This window comes from Lepisma saccharinum, chromosome 13, assembly GCF_977018435.1.
Source record: "Lepisma saccharinum chromosome 13, izLepSacc3.1, whole genome shotgun sequence".
Classification (NCBI taxonomy): Eukaryota; Metazoa; Arthropoda; class Insecta; order Zygentoma; family Lepismatidae; genus Lepisma; species Lepisma saccharinum.
Window position 1 is genome coordinate 16,816,304 of NC_139241.1, and position 16,282 is coordinate 16,832,585.

General features: G+C 40.0%; 1 protein-coding gene across 6 annotated transcripts in view; it reads right to left on the reverse strand.

The window, feature by feature from the left end:
• LOC145997188 (oxysterol-binding protein-related protein 2) overlaps positions 1–16,282 on the reverse strand; it is a 284,976-nt gene that overhangs the window by 86,181 nt on the left and 182,513 nt on the right. Inside the window, exon 1 of one of the 6 annotated variants that reach the window (XM_083133911.1) lies at positions 8,790–8,993. The exons of 4 other annotated variants lie outside the window; for them this stretch is intronic. The gene's annotated coding sequence lies outside the window, so the exon portion shown is untranslated. Of the gene's footprint in view, positions 1–8,780; positions 8,994–16,282 lie in introns of those variants that run through there. One more of the 6 variants, XM_083133912.1, reaches the window with a different exon arrangement.

A 16,282-nucleotide genomic window follows, 5' to 3' on the forward strand; every position in this document is an offset into this window, starting at 1 on the left:
TTACACATCCATTTCATCCCTCTCACAAAAACCAACAGCAAAAATTACATAAATTGTCTCTCAAATGTGCACGCTCCCATTCCTCAAAACAATTGTTCATGCATTTAAAATAAAATGAATTAAGACAAGTCTTATTTCTCTGTTTGGTAATTTACAATACAATGCATTACGGAGAACATTGATACAATGCGAGCGAAGCGAGGAAGAACATTTTTGGATCTTATTTCTTGCAGGCTGAAATCAATATTGATTTAATAGGACGCAAATAATTTCAATAATGCATTCTCTCTTTCACAACTTTTGTGCCTCCCCGATGGTGTAGCGGAAACATCGTCGCCTTGTGATCAAGGAGTCCCGGGTTCGATACCCGGTGGAGGCACATGGCTCAGTGGTTCGGATCCAACTTTAAACTGCACGTTCAGTTCCGATTAGCCTTTCTGTGCATAAATTGGACTCAAAACCACAAATCAATCAATTTTGCAACTTTCTCATTTAGATCGTTCGGCGCCCACGCCCGACTCCCGCCGCCCTCTAGCTATGGTTATAAACTTGATAAGACTATCAAAATCAGAAATTGCGAGCGAAGCGATCAAGAAAATTTTACGAAAATAATTTTTATTTCCATAACATTTGAAGTTGTGGGCGGTAATTGCCCCCTGCAGGTATACACTTGGCCGTCAATATTTGTCCCCCTTGCCCCCCTGAACTAATCTCCGTCCAAGGTTGGGGGGGCAATGCCCTCTGCCCTCCTGTGGTAGCGCCACTGTTTACAATTTCACATAATCAGACTAGAAATACATCTAAAAACAGAAGTCACAGATGTTACGAGATGTAAAAATCTACAAAAAAATGTTAATTGTCAAACTCAAATTTACCTAATCAACCTCAAGATACGAGTATCTTGCAATAATCTTTCATCTGTCAGATTGTTCTGGAAAGGACAGTAACAAAGAAAACGGATTGAGAGAATTGTTCTATTTTTCACACAGCTTTCGTTGCCTTCCTAGATAAAAATGAAAGCTCAACTTTGAAAAACATGCCTCAGGGCATTTATAAAGACATGTACATGTATAATTTGAATAGGATATGGATTAATAAAAGTTGTAATTTTTCACGTCTACGGAGAAAAATTCAAGCAGAATTCACGCATAATTCCCGGTGAGTAGCCACGCTGATTCAGATACAATCTTCCTAAATGACACGATATAGATCGGCTTTACTTTAGACATGGCTGAATGAAACTACGAAAACATAAAAACAAACTTTCCTCTCTGAAAATCTTTCACCAACGAAAAGTGTGGCAGTGAAAATAACGAATCAAAAGCGTGCTGTGACAATAAGTAGTCAAGACACCGACTTTCAACATGTGCATTGTCGAGCGGCATATTGCTTTCTTCCTACAATCGCGTGGCGATAGAATTCTTGTTTTAATTGTTACCGACAACAAAGCGATAAATACCAGTTCCTGGCTAAAATCAGTGAGTGAAACGTAATGCAATTACATTGCTGTTTTTTACAATTACGCAAAAAAAAGAACATACAAGGACGTAAAACACTAAAAAAGACAAAAGATGACGTAAAACTTGAAAATATGACATAAAACTTAAAAAATAGAAAATATGACCAAAAAATGCACAATAAACAATCACATTTCTGTAACCAATAGGTTCGTATTCAGGATTATAATACTTAAGAGCAATGCATACTACATAAGGAAGAAAAGATGACGTCATCAAAATTCGGGGCCTGCTCATTACATATTATTAAAAAAAAACTATTAATAGAAGCTTGGCAGGTACACGAAAGGAAATCCAGGTCCACTTTTCGGTGAAAAGGGAAATATCGAAATTGTCGGAAAAATTGAAGTCGTCGGTCCCGTGTTTTTTTTTTTACTTGCATTCCTGCATTGTTGTTCTATTTCTATTATATTAGGGCTGAGCCGATACCACTTTGAACCGGTACTGATACTCTTACCTATTCCCACCGATACTTGTACCGATACTTGAATAATTAGAAGTTGTTCAAAATATTGATTAATAGTAGTGGGTGAGTATTTTACTCTATTTATTTGCATCAATTTACCAAGATTTTTGCTTTAAAATATTCAACAATTAAAATCAGAATATAAAATTAATGTCTGTCATCACAAAACTCAGTTTTTCCGCACAAAACTCTTCCACAATAAAAAAAAAATCAAAATTTTGCAGAATTTCCAATTAGACTCCGCTAAGTGTCGCACGGAAATTTTGTAAAGTCTATGAAAGAGCAAAATGCCGGAAATGTATCGGTAAATAAATTCCGGAACGAGTTTACAATACCCGACCACTCTCCAATATCTATGAAATTTCGCCTACTAACTAATTGTGAACTCCTAATCACGAATCTGTATGTTATAATTGGCGGTCGAGTATGGAAATCGAGAAAAAACGAAATAAACTATGATTTCTTAACGTAACGTAACCCTACCATAAGAACAATAGCTCCACGGAAGACGTCATTTTCCCAACATGAAGAAATCAACAGGCAAGACAAGGTATAGTTCTCTTAGCTAATATATATATATATATATATATATATATATATATATTGTATTTATGCTAATGGAACCTAACCTCGAATGCATTCCTCGTCTGACGTCAGCAAGATTGTTGTGCGTAAAGGAAGACCATTAACGAATTGCGAAAGAAAGATGGTTCCGAATTGCTGTGTATGGACAATCACCGTGGTAAATCGTAAGGTTATTTTACAAGTTCTACACGTAAATGTACAATTTTAATAAGTGACCGCCAAATATAAACTACAGATACGTCATCAAGACACCGAAATTAGTAAGTAGGCGAAATTTCATAGAAATTGGAGAGTGGTCCGGTATTGTAAACTCATACCTCAATTCCAATCGACACTTTCCGATACCACTGGTATCGGCTGACACCGAAACATCGACATTGGTGTATGTAATTCATCTAGATAGGGGGTTGTGTATCTAATACATACAATAAATATGAATTTGTGCGGTAAACTAGGTCAAATCAGTATACGCCACTGCAGTCTGCCTGTCCATTACCAAACGCAACAGTTTTTGAAAATTTAAATTTGAATGTTATATGATGCATAAAAATACATAATCGTTATTTCGTAATAACATGCACCCTATTATGACGACTGATATCACCACGCAACTGCCTTCATTTCGTTTTGTTCCAACTTCATTCGAAGTTGACAAATTAAGTAACAGCTTCTTTCAAAGCATATTTTTTTTAAAAAAATAAGCTGCGAACTCAATTTAAAAATGTGGAGGTATTAGAAGCATTTGGTCGATAAAGTTTCGTTTAAGTTCATTCTACGTACAGACATGGCTAACCGGGTTAGTTTCTTTGCGTTTATTTTTAAGTCCACTTTACACACATAAAGGCTAATCTGGACTTGCTTAAAGTGGGATCCGAACCACTATGTACCTCAACCGGGGATCGAACTCGGTACCACTAGATCAACAGGCGACAACGTCGAAATTACGCCATCGAGGAGACTTGCAGGCTAACGGGACCAAAACCTACAGTTTAAAGTGTTCTCGGAACCACTGTGCAATGTGCCACCATTGGGAATCGAACGTGGGGTTCATTGGTTGCAAGGCACGGTCTGTTCAACTTCACAAACAACAAACTAACAAAAACGTTACTTTGTTTGAAATACCGAAATATTCATGCATTTTCATATGTAGAGGGGTGGATTGTAAGGGGTGACCCTTCTACGTAGTACATCCAAATGTCAACCTCCCTTCCACTAACGAGGCTCTGGCGCCTGGAGCTGCATCCAGTATAATCACGTGTAGGACATGTGTTGTATCGTCCGCATATGTTTGCGATTGTCATTTCATCTATCTCATCACATCACTATTCACCACCATCGTCGCGATTAGCTGAAAGTGACAGAAAAGCGGCGTAAACTAACCCAATTGCAAATGTGGTACTGTATTGATATGAAAGGAAACGTGCGTGCGCGCGCATATGTATCGAGCTTTCTACATCACACTCTTAATGTGAGAGCCGGGTATATAAGGTTTTCTTAAACTGGCCCGGCCCTATTGCTTTCTACGTGATGGTTTTGGCACTATAAAAGCCATTAAGGTAAAATTTGTATACGTATTACAACTCCTATTATGTAAACAAAATAATAATACAACAAATAAGAGAAGCAACTACACACAATATACTTCACCAGCAATTTAAAACTGAACCGATATCACGGAAAAAGATAAACAGCTCCGATTCCGTCGTCAAGTGAACACATACTCCCATAATGCCTAGTTCTATTTTGGCGTGGGAGCGAACCTCGAAATTCTGCGACGGAGTTCATTGATTCGAATCCTGAATAATCAATTCCGTGGACCTCGCTGCCACGTTGAATCACCTAGCGATTTGAGAAAACTTTGTAAATTACACTTTTCTTCGCTTGATCATAGGCGTCTCCTCCAATACAAGATACTGACGTTACGCACAGATTAAAGGAACGGGTTAAGATCCTCCCTACCCCACTATGTATCAATCGATCAAAACAATCTTACAGTAATAACACATTTGTCAGCAGGAATTTTATTTATTCATGTTGAATTTTTACGAAAATAGAATATCGGAAAGAGAAAATACTGAATAAATTATTTTAATACCAAATTTTTAATGAAAACTTCTACCATCGCCGTAGTTCAGCAACACACATAACGCTTTGCAGGGAAGGAAAATTTTCAGGATCTAGGTGTTCCGTTTTTATTGCAGGTGCTGTACATGCAATTGTGTAATTTCGGAATTAAAACTAGCAACGTGGAAATATTAAGTAACAGGAAACAATTATGGACATGAAACTACAACCTAGCGTACTACTGGAATACACCTTTCCCATCGTTAACCACAGGGCACCTTGGAGTATGGAAAAACTGCTAATTCCTTTTGTGTGTGTGCGTGTGTGTGTGTTTTTTCCCCCTTTTCTGTCCGGCCTTTACAGATTTTCAACCATTTATTTAGTCTCGCTTACTTGTCGATGGTGGTTCTCGAGTTTCTCCTTTATTCTATCTCATTTTTACTTTCTTTCTTCCTTCTCTTTCTCTCTCTATTATTTCTGTTCTTTCTTCTTCTTGCTTCACTTCTTTCTTTCTATATTTGTTGTTTTCTCTCTCCTGTTAGCTTCCTATTTGCCTTCTTTTTTATCCCGCTCTCAATATCATTTCTGTTCTCTTCTCTCCCTCTCTACATTCTTTCATTACCTCTCTCGCCATTATTATTTATGTCCTTTCCTCTTCTCTATTGCTTCTTTAATTTATTTATCTTCTCTTATTTGTTCCTTCTCTCTCTCTCTCTTTCTTTTAGCTTCCTTTTCACTATTATTTCTTAAACAATTTTATGAGAGCACAGGTGTCTACAGGGAGATAATGGTGCGAATCGCGCCATCAACATTTCTGAGATTTTTTCTATCTATATTCCCTTAAAGAAACATACAATTCAACATGTATATACTTTTATAAAATATATGTAAAAAAAGTTTACACTTTGGCACCATGCTGCAATATGTGAGATGAGGTGGGGAGGAAGAGGAATCAGAATATATTTTCTTATAGTAATTCATTCATTTTAGCTGGTTCCAAGTCTTGCTTTTAGGTTCAACAATTTTAATCGGTTAGATGAAGAAAATGGTGTATCATTGTCCTTGGGGGGACAACGTAGGAGTGTCCACGTCCCTCTCCCTTAATTCTTCGCCGACTCTCCGCAAATTGTCTTCCATTTTTCCTCTTCTGAATACGTTCTTCAGTTTGTTTTTTAGTCAACCTTATGCACGTAAAGGCAATTTGGTACTGGACCTACAGTTTATGCCTCCACCGCAACCCCTTGATTACAAGGCGAAGACGTTACCACTACGCCATCGGGGAGAGATTTCTGAATACGTGCCTTGACAGATAATTAAAAGTGCGTAAAAAGCCAGGTAGTCGCGTAAGTTTATAACCTTCTAGCTAGCTAAAACAGCACATACGCGTATCTTTTTGCCTTGAATGGGTTACCAAGCGAAACAAAACAAGTCACAAATACATTTCACGTGAAGATGTTCCGCCATGGTTCAGGGCCTCGCAGCATTTATTTCGAAGGGCATAAACTACATGAGTGAACATTAACTGTACGTATACGTCACCAACACGCGTCTCTAAGAGTTCCACAAGTCAAACAAGCGAAGGATGAGGTTCCGAAATCGGCAACAACTTGCACATTCCACAACGCCGTTGCAAACAGTAGCACGCCATGTATTATTCAGAATGCGTCAATACAATCAGTGCCTTCTACCAGGCTGCGAACCTGATGCGGGAATATTAAATTCTACTTCCGCTTTCTCAGTCTAGACTTGTAATCGGAGCATTACGGATTGGAAATGCTTCACACAATCTTATCTCCCGAAGATAAAGATACTCGTATGCATGGACGTCGCTAGGAATTTGTATATTAGAGGGGCGGGGAGGGCCACAGTACGTTGACATAGAAAGGAATAGTAGGCAGCATGGACGTCCGCAGGATTTTTTCCAGGGAGGGGCAAGGAAGGTATTTTTTTCCAGGGGGGGGCAACATGGCATATTTTCCCCAATAATAGTGTTCATCCCTCAAAAAACATTGCTTAAATTTGAATTTATCATGTTCGTGCAATAATTAACACACATTATTGTGGCTGAAATTAAATTATATGTGTGAAATATGTAATTTTTTGTTGACTTTCGTTTTCCAGGGGGGGGCCGCGGCCCCCCCTTGCCCCCCCTTCCGGACGCCCATGGTAGGCAGTGGCCGCTCAAGATAAAACTTTTACTCTTCTTTTGTCATACTTGTTGCGAGATGACGACAGTGTTTAATCAAATGTTTTTATCTTTTTGAGAAGAGCTAGTCTCTTCCATTGTATGTGAGGAAGCTTTTACTTTATTCTTAGTTTTTAATGTGTTGTGTTTGTCTCGTGCAGGTCCTTTTACAACTCTTTGCAATTCTAACTTTCTCTACATTTTAAGATAGGATTTTAGTTAGGGCAGCGGTTCCCAAAGTGTGCGCCGCGGCACCCTGGGGCGACATGGATGGCTTACAGGGGTGCCGCGAAATGTTCACTAAAATGACACTTATTCCAATGTATGCGCTTGTTTAGTACTTTTTTATGTGTAAAATGTTTCTGAATTTGAAATATGTTAATTTTTTTAACCACACTAACTGAGCGTTGCAAGTGTTAGATAGGGCTACATTCAGACTTGGTCGCCGCGGAAAAATCTTGAAACAGTAAGGGCGCCATGAAACGAAACAGTTTGGGAACCCTCGAGTTAGGGGATATTTCCCCGCACACAATGAAGGATGCAAAATGGCCATATGTGCCGACACACCCACCAATTTTAATTCAATCAATCAATTTTCATCCGGGCGAGGTGGATTTTTGGCGCCTACTGCCTAATTTTTACACTGCGACTCCCTATCTTTCCACCACCCTCCAATAAAAACATAACCATGTTATATATTTACGGATATAACGACGGAAAATAACACCCTTATTTTTTTATACACTGTGTTACTGCTAAAGAACACGTTTATTGTAGGTATGGATTTATTTAATACCTACATAATGATATCAAAGTAATCTCTTTTAAATTGTTACATAATTTTCCAATATACTTATTATGTTATGCAGAGTAACTTGAATGAACCTTTGTCTACACAAATCCAATTGAAATAGCCACGCTTGTATAACCAGCAATAAGTTTTTGATGCTACTCAAGAGGATTTAGCGCCAACCCCTTCTGCCCTCCAAGGGCGATTTCCGGGCAGTCTCCGGCCCTTAAGCCGCCCTTGATCGTAGAAATAGTAATCAAATAATAATTATTATAAACTAATAGTTCAAACTCTGATTGTATGGAAAGACATTTCGGAGAGAAACTTACACTCGTTACATCATAATGTATCAATATCTGACACAAGAGTTTTTCTTTAATTTTTCACATTTTATGCCGTTAAAATATTGAAATGCATAGTTTTCTGATTAGCTTATACGCGCCTCGTTCACATCTCACATACACGTCAGTTTGGCAGCCCCGTAGCTCGATATTTTCGCAGCCTAGATAAGATTGTGCCGCATTTGCATTTCTGATTTTAAAAAGAAAGTAAGTTTCTCATATTTCACTTTTGTCTTAGTGTCTGAAGAACATCTTTAAAAACCCACTGTTGCTACTAAGTTGGGAAACGGCTTAAATAAATCGAAATAGAAATTTCCGAAAAGTAACGGAACAATAATTATTTGGATTAAGTGATAAAACAATACTTTCCGAGTTGATTTCAACATTTTACACTCCATTTTTCAAAGTAACTCATATTTTTCTCTTGTCTTTCTGCTGAAATAAAATTAATTAAGCTTTTTTTTACTGTTACCAGCTATGAAAAAATACGCTTTTTTTCTCATTTGAAATGCATCATAAAAGTTTACAGAGAGGGGGTTCGGCTGACCACTCCCCCTTTGCAAAACCATGCGTTTCCGAACTCGCAGTCCTAAAGTAAAGTGCTAAATCGGCAAATCAAATCCCTCCCTATCTAGGTCAACAATGGCCAATGACCTACATTTGTACAACAGCCCGACAGAGAACTGAGAAGTTGATAAGTAACGCTATCTGTTGCTCCACGCGCACACGTTAGTATGCAAGGCAAGCGCACGTGCTTACGTAATGTTTCTTTTTCCTGCACACGCACTTAAACGTTAGCAACATACGCTGTTAGGGAAATTACCAACCAAACCTTTCTCACCCTGTAGGATCACGGCACTTGGATCCACCCCATCGGTTACTCACTGCCCTAGCATCAGGTGTCGACGGCGCCCCCTACGCTCGCTGCTGCACTTAGGAACACTCACACACGCGCACGCACTTAGGTCACCGGCGACCAACCCATCCCGGCACTAATGCACTAGCACGCGTTGAGGTAACTGCAGGCACTGGCGACCGAACACGATCCTCCCGCTCGCTCTGTAGTGGAGCTTCTATCAGTGAGGTTCCCGGCAGGGATTTTTCCCACGAACGGGAAATTGTGGAGTCTGAGAGTACAGGAAAGGGAAAAAAAGGGAGAAATGTGCAAGAAATAGGCTTTTTGAACTAATGCATTCTCCCAGTGATTTCTCCTGACTCACCGTTGCTTCTGATTTTTCTCTTCTTGTGGAATATAAGCCAGGGTTGTTAGAGGTCCAGGAACCCAGAAATCCTAATGGGTTCTATTGGGTTCCAGTTAAGGACCGGATCTAGCACAATTTAAATTCGGTCCAAGTTGCGTATTGTTTCATTGAAACAACGTTCCTGGACCGTATTTAAATTGAGCCGGAATAAAGATTCCTGGACCGTATTCAAATTCATCCGAAAAAAAAGGTTCCTGGACCGTATCCGGATGAATTTAAATACGGTCCACGAACCTTTTTTCAATGAAACAATACGTAACTTGGACCGCATTTTAATTGTGCGAGAAAAAGGGTTTCGGTACTGCATGCAATAGAACGCATTAGAACGTATGGGTTCCTGGAAATTTAACAACCCTGGTTATTTGTGAATGTCCCTTCGTCAATTTCATGTCGTATTATAGCCTACTCATCTTCACGACTACCCAAAAGTGGCAGAAAAGCGAATTAAAATAAACTGAGTCAATCAATCGAGCAAGAAAACCAAGTACAAGATTTATCCACCTCAATTAAGGTACCAATCAATTCTTCGTGAACCGCGCGCCCCATAAATTTATTCATAAATCCCTTAATTCGCTGCTACGTTACATCCCATAAAATGGTTCCAATACCCTCCCAGATCGAAATCTTGCGATAGGTTATTTTTTGTAAAAGAGGGAATTTTACGTTCGAAAAGTGAATTTTGGGGGAATACGAGAGGGAAATTTCCCTCTGGGCGAGGAACATCGCTGGCTTCTATCGCCTCACGCGCGACTCTCGCCCGGACAACAAAATCAATGCGAAGCTTCCATTCAGCGTGGATCGAGGGGGCGGCCTCTCAGCCGCGCCAATGTTACATAACACGCCAGTCGGCCACTGGTAATCGCAACAGGGTCTAGCTCGGCAAAAAACCGGTTTCTTCCATGCGTGCGTGTGCCTTGCTTACTCATCCCTTCCCATTCGCTGCTCAAGCGAAAGCCCAGCTAGGTCATGGGCGAGGTCTCGAGCATGGCGGTGTTCTATCTACATTCCCACGCTGGTTGCGATTTTTCCCTTTCAACACACCCATCCCTCCCACACGGACGTAATGTTATTTTGTTTTCTTCCACTTTCGTCTAATTGCGACGATGAGGATGACTGATTGATTGATTTGGTGCTTTAAGTCTACTTTATGCACAGTAAGGCTGATGGGGACTGGACCAACAATTTTAAAGTGGGATCCAAACCATTATGTGCCTCCACCGAGTATCGAACCCGGGACCTCTTGATAACAAAGCGACGATGCCATCGAAGAGGCCTGACGATGAGGATGAGTAATAATACGATGAAATTGATGAAGGAACATTCACAAATAACACACATACCCATGGCCGGGATTCGAACCCGGGACCCCTAGCGTCGTAAAGTACTGTGCTAAACTCCCCGCCACGGATCTTGTACTTCGCCTTTGTACTTAATTTCTTTCTTTTTTATTAGATATTAAATTTTCAAAATTTGTTTTATCTTGAATCCTTACTACCGGGTGTCCGAGAAGTCTTTGTAGGACAACAAAAATTAACTGTATCCGCTATATGCAACATAGACATGAAAAAACGGTACCAAAATGTTCTGAAACTATTAATTTTTGTTTCAGGTTTCTGTAACGTTGCAGTAGTGTAGCAGTGTCAGCAAACCGAAAATGTACACAAATCAGGAAAAAGCTGAGTGTACCCTGTGGTTTCAGGAGAGCAGGTCACAAAAAACAGTGCAGACACAATTTCAAACATCGTACGGAAAGGTGCCGCCCGATGGTACGAGCATTAAGTCGTGATATGACAAATTCAAGACCACATGATCTGTTACTGACGCACCGAGAAGTGGCCGACCATCAACCTCAGACGAAAGGGTGGTAGATGTCAGAGTGGTTTTTGTGCGCATCCGAAGAAATCCGTGCGTACGGCCTCACGTGAATTACAGATGCCAAAAAGTTCTGTTCATGATGTGTTACACAAACGTTTACTGTTTCGTGCATACAAAGTGCAAATTCTGCAGGCTTTGTTGCCCAATGACGGCAAACGCATTGACGCTGATAATGGCTATCTGGAACGTGTTGCTTTTTCAGACGAGGCGGTCTTTCGTGTCAGTGATTTAGTGAATACACACAACGTGCGTATCTGGGGTAAGGAGCCCCCTCATGAGGTGAGGGAGTCGACCATGGGCAGCCCGAAGGTGAATGTTTGGTGCGCGCTGCTGCATGACAGAAAAATCGGACCATTCTTTTTCTGTGAGGACACCGTAACATCTGGAGTGTATCTCGACATGTTGCAATTGTTTGCTATTCCGCAATTGCTAGAATACCACCCAGGTGTTATCTTTCAACAAGACGGTGCACCGCCACATTGCAGTCTGGAGGTTCGTTCCTATACCTTGATCGGAAATTTCCTGAAAAATGGATTGGTCGAGATGGACCGACAGCGTGGCCTGCACGATCTCCAGACATAATACCTTTATACATTCTTTTATGGTGTTATGTGAAATACAATGTCTACAGAACTCCTGTATCTGATCTTGCAACTCTGCAACAACGGATAACGCAAGTCGTCACATGAATCCCTCCTGCGATGTTGGCTAATGCATGGCGAAAAGTTGAATTTCGAATAGATGTACTCCGTGCTACCAAGGGTGCTCATATTGAGATTTATTGATTTCTATCCTATCCTATCTATCCTATTGCCAATAAATTGGATAGTTTCCGAACATTTTGATACCATTTTTCATGTCTATGTTGCATATAGCGGATACAGTTAATTTTTGTTTTCATACAAAGACTTTGCGGACACCCGGTATATTAACCTTATAACTTAAAAGTTCTTACGCGTTTCGGTTTTCTGCTACTCTTGGCTAATCGCGAAGATGATAATGAGTGATATTATGATGAAATTGATGAACGGAAGGCCACAGCAATGGCGTACACAGGATGTTTCTTCGGAAGGGCCTGAAATTGTACAGGTGGCTAGTACATTACTGGTTTCTAGAGAGGCGGTATACACAATATGATATTTCATATTTTTAGAACTTTCCACTCTCAAACATGGCAATCTGGAGTCATCTAAAGGGAGGAATGTATTTACTATTTTCAGTTTTCCGAAGTTATTCACTGTGCTTTTAATTGAAATGTTCATTTTATCAAAATTTCTATGTAGTACCATCACCTCCCCCCCCTTCCATCTCTGTATACTCCAGTGCCCACAAAAAAACCTTGCTCAGTCCGGAATTCGAACTCCGGACCGCTGGCGTATTTTATCCGGAATCTTCCATCTGGTTCTTGTGAGTTCGTAGTTAACAATTATAACTATAAATTTAGAGCCAAAATGACCATAAATCTGGCTTTTGTGAAAACCTTTCTGGGGTGTTGAGGTAATTGTGGGGGGATGTTAGACGGGTGTTGGGGGTTTGTGAATAAACAACTTGTCGTAGCGCGCTGTGCTAACCTCTCAGCCACGGAGGTCGGCAACACGGATGAAGACACACTCACAATGATTCAGGATATATTTTAAGTTCACTTGATGCACAGATAGGGCAATCGAGACTGGACCTACAATTTAAAGTGGGTTCCGATTAATTGTTTGGTTAAGTGATGAAGATACCATGAAATTGATGAAAGGGCACTCTCAAAGAACACCCATGTCCAACCGGAGATTCCTGCCGTCCCAGTGCGCTTTTCAAACCACTCTTCCATGGTGGGATCGAAGCCACTGTGCAATGTAGTTCCATCGGGTATCTAATCGGGGGCCCTTGATTACAAGGCGAGGGAGTAGTGTAGGCCAGGGAAGGCGAACTAAGTTTGTGTTGAAAATCGTACATCCTTACGTATTTGAACGTATTGTGTCCGCTAATTTAATGAGCCCCTCTCATACCATTATATCTGCGAAAGCAGTTTTTCAATATTTACTGTTGTTCACGAATTATTTCCGGTGGTAATTTTATGTGACACACCCCGTATATATAATTTTTAGTTTTGTTGCCTAACCTTTCGTACCAGTTTTTAAATTAATTCAAATTACATGTATGTATTTTCCTATTTGAATATACCTAATATAAATGTAGGCGTGAATTAATATTTTAAAAAGGAACTGTTTTTATTTTTTTATTTTTTAAACGGGTAGGGGTGCACAACTGAAAATTGCGCGGGGGGGGGGGTGCGCAGAGCTAGCTACAGTTGACGAGCTGTATCTTTGCGGGTGAACCCTGCCCAAGCCCGGCTGCGCAGTAGCAAGGGGGAGGAGCTACCGGCTGCGCGTCATTACCTTGCGTTCTGTCCTTACTGTCGACCACCCAAAGGGCGAGTAGGTGGCAACTACATAAACGTATCTCTCTCTCTCTAACTCTGCGCGGAGTAGCCAAGGCCACCGGCAAAGATACAGCTCGTCAACTCTAGTTACGCTACTGGGTGGCAAGATCGAAAATTGACCTCGACCAGCGAGCAGGCGAATGAAGATGAAATCGATGAAAGGACATTCGAAAGGAAACACACATGATCAAACCGGAACTCAAACCTGGGCCCTTCGATGGTGAGATCATCGTCTCGGTGGCCCCACATCTTCCTCCTCGCAAAATCACATGGTTGTTAAATTTACCTTTAGATCCCCCTCCCCCTAAATTACTGTTTACTCTCTTAGGCCTTGTTTCCAGAAGACCCTCAGGTGTCAACTTCTCTCAAACGTACTGCTTCCTGATAACTACTCAGTTCCAGGCAAACGAGGGTATGGCGCGTTGGACCCCAGTTGGGACAATCCTCCGTGTGGGCTGTAGACTGAATATTTGGGATAATTCCCGGATGGAAATAAATCTTATTGCAAAAAGCGAGTGGACGTTTTCTTTACAAATGTGCAAGTATTAGTACTCTGTTGTTTTTGTTAATATAATGAAACAATATAAATTGACATGTGAAGTATTATTAGGTAATTTATATTCAAGGACGTCCGCGAAAAATTTGCCGAGGTGAGTCGAAATAAAGAGGTACGTACATGTACAGTGCCTCTCAAAAGTTTTAGGACAACGACATTTTAAACTAGGCAAACCAATTTACACAAGGCGTTGGTGGGTTGCGTGTAGAGTTAGGCTCAATTTCGGGGTTGCCACATGCACAACAAATATTTATAAAAGAACAGGAGAAAGAGAAAGCGAAAGGAGAAGAGGAAAAGTAGAGGAGAGAAGAAAGAGAGGAAGGACGAGGAGAGGAGATGTAGTGAGGAGAATGGAAGAAGATTCTAGGAGAGATGAGGAAAATGGAGCAAAGAAGAGAAAAGAGGAGGAAAACGAGATGAGAGAAGAGGGGAGTGGAGAGTAGAGTAAAGGAGAGAAGAACGAAAAGAAGAGGAGAAGAGTGCAGTGGAGTCGGGAATCTAAGACAGGAAAAGAGATACGAGGAGTGGAGATGAGTAGGATGGAGATAAGATGCAAGAAACGTAGGGAAGGCGATATGAGATAAAGCAGAGCAAAAGGAGAGGAGAGGAGAAGGAGAAGGAGAAGAGAAGATCAGAAGGGACTGAAGAGAAGAGGTAGTTGCAGAAAATATCGCCTCAGCGTCAAGAATTGATGCATTGGTCAAATTATCGATATGAAACATTCAATAACATTTTGAAATGTATTGGAGAATGTATTAGATCGGTTCAAAATGCCTTTTGGCTTAGTTCAGAGCAAGTTAAAATCTCCCATGTAAGATCTTTCATTTTACCTGCGATTATATCACTAAAAACATGAATGTAATTTTAATATTTATAAGAATTATCCAATTTTGGTCCACTTCTCGGTTCCTTGAAATGGAGATTTGGTAATTTAATATTTCCCCTTCCCCCATCCTTAATTCCAAACTGAATCATTCCGTTTCACACGGCGTGGACAATGAACACAATTGGAAAGGTCTAAAACTTACGAAAGTTTTCTGCCACCGAAAGGGTTTGAACCTAGGACCATCAGATTGACAGTCCTGAACGGTAAACACTACCCTACAAGCTTTCGCTCCTGAAAGTAAGTAGAAGGAGCTGATCAATGTGAAATGTAGATGCAACTCTCCTCCTACATGTTATGTGCAAACAATACTTGTTTGTAACAAAGAAAACGATGGTAGTACGACTCGGCGAAAACATTTAATGAAGAATTACACATGATGAGAACTTTTCATTCGATATTTGCGGAGGTATCCTTGCATTAAACTGGAGTGGGAAAAGGGGTAAAATTAGTATGTCCTGAATTGCCACAAATATAAATAGTTATTTCATTAATATTTATCAATGTCTTTGAAGCAGTACTCATTTATCGTTAGAGTATCATAATTCACGATCTTATACATGAAAGTATCCCTTTGAACGTGTTTCAATTCATTTATTTGTTAATTTTTATATATTCCATATGCAGAACAATGTAGCCACTATACACTGCTATTACAAATAATGTTACCATGCTCTTGTTTAATAGAAGGGGATTTTAAAAAAGAAAGAAAGAACACCTAGTATGGAGGATCGAACCTAGTATCGCTAGCAGCCCAATCGAGAACTCTAACCAATACACTATTTTTTTAAAGGAATACCCCTACGCGGTGGTATCCCCCGTTATTCACACTTTTTCAACTTTTACACTTTTCAATTTTTACAGTATTCTCAGTTTTTCACGTTTGTACAAACACAAATACACATGCCTTACCCGGGACTCGAACCCGGAACCCCTGGTACTACGCCCTTTATTTCCCTTAGAGCAGCAGTTCTTAATTATTCTGTCGCGTCAATATTGTAAACGTTATCCTGTAAAAAGAAGTTCAATACTCTGATATAGCTCTGTACTTCTAGAATGACTTTATACACACGCATTTTAAATTTAACTCTGAATTTATTTCTTCGTTGTTAGTATATCTAAGCTTGTGAATATATTTTATTTGTATTTTTAAAACGGTTAAATGAACATCTACGTAATAGTTCCTTATAATAACCCCCGGTTGACCAAGTTGGAAATATAAACAAATGGAATACAGATTGTCTTACAGCTTACATTGTTAAAAAGGAGCGGATACACGTATTACTATCCTAATACTTATTCCATAAGGTTTCATGTTTGTCAGAAA